The sequence below is a fragment of the Littorina saxatilis genome, linkage group LG12, assembly GCF_037325665.1.
Source record: "Littorina saxatilis isolate snail1 linkage group LG12, US_GU_Lsax_2.0, whole genome shotgun sequence".
Lineage (NCBI taxonomy): Eukaryota > Metazoa > Mollusca > Gastropoda > Littorinimorpha > Littorinidae > Littorina > Littorina saxatilis.
In genome coordinates, this window is record NC_090256.1 from 83,136,808 (window position 1) to 83,142,074 (window position 5,267).

Here is a 5,267-nt window from a genome sequence, read left to right on the forward strand (position 1 = left end):
TTGTTGTTGTTGTTGTTGTTGTTGTTGTTGTTTGTTTGCTTAACGCCCAGCCGATTACGAAGGGCCATATATGGACTGGGTGGCCGAGTGGTAACGCACTTGCGCTCGGAAGCGAGAGGTTGCGAGTTCGACCCTGGGTCAGGGCGTTAGCAATTTTCTCCCCCCTTTCCTAACCTAGGTGGTGGGTTCAAGTGCTAGTCTTTCGGATGAGACGAAAAACCGAGGTCCCTTAGTGTACACTACATTGGGGTGTGCACGTTAAAGATCCCACGATTGACAAAAGGGTCTTTCCTGGCAAAATTGTATAGGCATAGATAAAAATGTCCACCAAACTACCCGTGCGACTTGGAATAATAGGCCGTGTAAAGTAGGATATGCGCCGAAATGGCTGCGATCTGCGGGCCGATGTGAATGCGTGATGTATTCTGTAAAAAGATTCCATCTCACACGGCATAAATAAATCCCTGCGCCTTGAATATGTGCGCGATATAAATTGCACAAACAAACAAAAATTAAAAAAAAATCCCTGCGCTTAGAACTGTACCCACGGAATACGCGCGATATAAGCCTCATATTGATTGATTGATTGATTGATATCAGGGCGGTGCTGCTTTGACATATAACGTGCGCCACACACAAGACAGAAGTCGCAGCACAGGCTTCGTGTCTCACCCAGTCACATTATTCTGACACCGGACCAACCAGTCCTAGCACTAACCCCATATAGTGGGGCTCGTATGTTGCAGACGCACTCATAAATCATTCACATCTTGCAACAAGCATCATACTTTGTGGTATTGTTCCTTATAATTATTTAAGGGATTTCAGATACAGAGCCACTTCAGAAATCGTTTTTTTTGTGTCTTTGATAGGGAATAAAAGGCTGCATTTACAGCAGACGAAATTCGTACCAAAAGCGCTCAGCAGTAAATATTCCCAACTCAGCAAATGTAAAATTCAATGGTTTACCATGCACCAGAAGTTGTCTGCTGATAACACATGCATGACATAAATACTCTTATGGGTATTTTTGTGTTCTGGTATTTAATTTGATCGTTTTTAGAATTTTATATATCCGCAGCATGAAAATTCAAGATGGCGGCCTCCGCAACATTGCGTGTTTTGATTTGAGCGAAAACAACGTTTCTGAAGGTAAGTTTTCAAGAATACGCATCCATTCACCAATGTCACATCATTTTACTGTTTAATTCTCCCCTGGGGTCTGTTATTCATCGGGTGAAGCGCTGAAATGCAGAGTAATCTTGCAATAGCTCATCAAGCTGGATTGTGATGCTGTGATAGATCTAGATCTATCTGTTGATTACAAGTAAGGAAATCATGATCACCACGCTGGTGATTTTAAACAGATTAAACGAACTTTGAATAAAAGGCGAGGAGAAAGAGATTGTTCATGGTATGATAAATGATTAGTCCTGCCTACGTTAAGGACTTCCATAAGGTGGGGAGGGGTAGAGTCAAAAACTGAGTGAGGGTAGGCCAGATAGTAGGATGACCAGCTGGAGATAAAAACACTCCACTCCCCATGTCTTTACAGTGTTGTGATCAAACTTTCAAAGACGGTAGGTAACAGACACAAGCATACAGTGTATGCTAATCAAATGAGATAAGTGGTTTTGAAAAATGAAGAGGTACCGCTCTTTGAGTTTTACAATTTTGGTTTGTTGCTTGTTTCTCATCCTTTTGCTTATTTTAAGTTGACCGTGCATTGGTGTGAATTTTATTTTTACAGGATATATACAAGAGTTACACCACATGCCGGTTCCTGGGAACAAGCGTTCTGTATTTATTCCGGTGCCACAGAAGGGAGCCGATTTCACTAGTACTACTGTATCAAGGTTTGTTACCTAATACATCTTAACAGTAAGATTTTTTTTATTTGTATTAATTGGAACATGTTTGCACATCATTTGTAAGCGACCGCTGTGAATTTGATGGGTTTAACGTACGAACCCTCACTATGGTCAACATTCTGTTAGCGACTGTTTGAAGCGAATAAATGTAGCGGTCAGAAAGATTCCAGAATCAGTTGGGTCACTGGAAACTGTGTTTGTTTGTTTTTTAACCTGAAACAGGAAGAATTATACGAATTCATGAAATATAATTTTCTTTCATTTTGGTCTGTTGTGTGAAGACTTGCTAACCCGGCTTTGACCGACTCTCTGAGATAGTAAACATTATTCAAATACATTCAAATAAAAATGTCACTTTTCATCTTTTGTGTGAAGGGTACCACAGGCTGATTTCCTGCACCATGGATGTAGAGGAGGCCAGACAGTCTGCTTCTCATTCCAGCTGTGTTGCGTTTTTTTCTGCTCGTGAAGTGTATCGCCACATTGCCAAAGCCATTGGCCAAGAGAAGTCACCCTGTCTGCCCATTTTGCATAGCCTTACAGGCTGTGACACTATGTCGTTCTTCAATGGTATTGGGGAATCAGAAGGCTTGGTAAGTATGGCAAGCATTTGAAGACGTCACTCAAACTTTCTTCAGGTTGTCTGCTCCTCTTTGTAAGCTGAGTACCACTGACAGGGCAGCACAAGAGCTTTTTGGTGTACATTTGTAGGACAAAACCAGCAACGTACTGGGTGTAAACAGTGCTAGACGGTACCTCTTCAGTAAAAAGAGCTGCCAAATTGACCATAATCCCCTTACAAGTGAGGTGCTGCTGCAGGACATGAGATTGAGAAGAGCCATCTACCTATTAGACTTCCAAGCTCTGTGGGCTGGCAGTTCAAGGCTGGAAAGTGGGAGTCATTCTGAACGAGCTTTCAAGAGGTATCCAGCGTGTGCCGAGAACTCATGAGGTGTGCCTGCAAGAAGAGCTGTACAACAAAACGCTGCAAATGCTGCTAAGAAGGACTACAGAGCACAGCTCTCTGCAAATGTGCTTGCATGCCTGTGAAAACTGCCAGCATCTAAACTGTGCAAAAATATTATTGCACCCATTTTCATACCCCAACTCAAACTTTTATTCCTGTGTCATTTTATTCAAACTGTCTATGCCATTAAAGGCTCGCATCTTCGCTATCTGGCACATTTTTTTTTAACATCATCATTTACGCCGTCAAAAAAAGGATACCCTTGACGTGACAAAGAGATGTGACAAAAACTTCGGGTACCTTTTAAAAAGCCGACGACAATTCCTGAGGCACAACTGGGTCACTGTTGTATACGAAGAGAAAGTCAACTTGATTATCCATCCAGAACAGGTTGTTTTATTTCGCCATCTTGCATATTTCTAGTGTTGTGCCATTGTACCTACTGATGTATGTGTCGATCTAACGGATGAGATGTTTATGTGTCAAATTTGAGGGATACCCAAGTCAACTAAAATCCATGTATTTTAGCAATGACCAAGTGGGTTGCGTTGAAACTTTCAGGAATGTGTGTCTACGCACGAGGCGTAGTTCAACCGTTTGAGTACATTTTCAAATCTTCACGAAATAATATTTTAAAAACTGCCACAGGTTTGTTGACTTACATCCCACATATTTTTGACTTCGCATGTATATATGACAGATGGTTGTTTCAAGTACTGCCAAAGTTTCTTTTGAGTATAGACACTTGCCGGAATGTGCTAGTTGTGTAAACACATGAGAACAAACAACGTTTTCGAAATACAGCGATTATGAATTTTAGTCGACTTTTGAGTTGATACATTACATTTTTATCAGTTTTATTTTGGGGGTACCCTTATTTGGGCGGCGGTCAAATAACCCATGTAAAGGCCACCTTTTATCTTAAAAGTGTTCCAGTTAGCCAAGTTGAGTGCCCTCAATAGCATACATTGAATATAACAGCACAGGAATGAATGTTTTCGTTTTGGTATGAAAATTGGTGCAATATATTTATTTTTGCACAGTTTAGGTAATCCACAAATTCTTCAACCCTGCCACCCACACCGTCCAATCATTCTCTGCACCAACAATACATGTATTGTTTTGTTTAAAAATGTGTTTGTGTTAGTTTCTATTGCAAGAGAATGTCTTGTAGCATCAAAAATGCCTAAATACCCTTTTATTGGCGGCCATTTTGAAAATTGTAAAAAAACTACTGATTTCTTAATTTTTTCACGGTGGCTCTGTATCAGGTTTTGTTAAGCAAAAGCAAATGTCCATTTACGCCAAATTTGCTGTTAATCACATGAAGTGAAATATGCCTAACATACCCAACCGTTTACACTGGCGGCCATTTTGAAAAATTGTTTAAAAACTACCCATTTTTTATTTTTCGCGATGGCTCTGTATCAGGTTTTGTTAAGCACATAAAACTCTTCATATTTGCTTAATTTGGTGTTTGTTGCATGATTTGAATGATTTTGCAACATAGGAGCCCCACTAATAGTGCCAGACGCCAGGCGGAGCAGCCACTAGATTGCCAATTTTAAAGTCTTAGGTATGACCCGGCCGGGGTTCGAATCCACGACCTCCCGATCACGGGGCGGACGCCTTACCCCTAGGCCAACCGTGCCGTTCATAAGTCTTTTAAAATACCGTATAAGTTCTGCGCGTTTCTTACAATCCTATAGTTTTGTCAGAAAAACAAACAAACAAATAAACAAACAAACAAACAAACAGCCGAACACGTCAATAAAGTATTATGTAATACGGTAAAAAAAATAACAACAGTATAAATTGAAAACATCTTTCTTGAAATCCAATGCGAGCAATAACATTGTTACTCAAACTTGTATTTAATATATCACTCATACCACTAACCCCACCCCCACCCTATCGATATCACCCGCCCTGAGCCTGGCACTCAAAAGTCAAAAAGATAACAAGAGACAGCAACAACAAAGTTACAACAAAGAATACATATTTAACAAAACACTTACATAGTAAACAACGAAAAAAAAAATCCAGTTTCGCAATACGTATTAGGCGATTAGTAAGCAGGTATTATGCATACAATAATATACAATATTATGCATACAATAACAGCTATAATCACTGACAATAAAAAAAATCAGCTTATTTATTTTTTCAATGTATTTTATGAATTGTACTTTTTTTTTATTATTTTTTTTTTATTAAAAAAATCCAATGAACTGACCTGAACGAGAACTGACCACAGGTTAGCAGGGAGGAGGGTGATGATGAGGAGGGCCGAGCCTGGTAAAGGCTGGTGGTCACTACAGTGGCGATAGCGGTTGCACTCGGACACTACCGATGATGTCATGTTGCGCCCACTGTGCTGCCAACCTTTAAATACACCAGCCCGCCCAGCTCAGCAGGGAGTCTGGCCG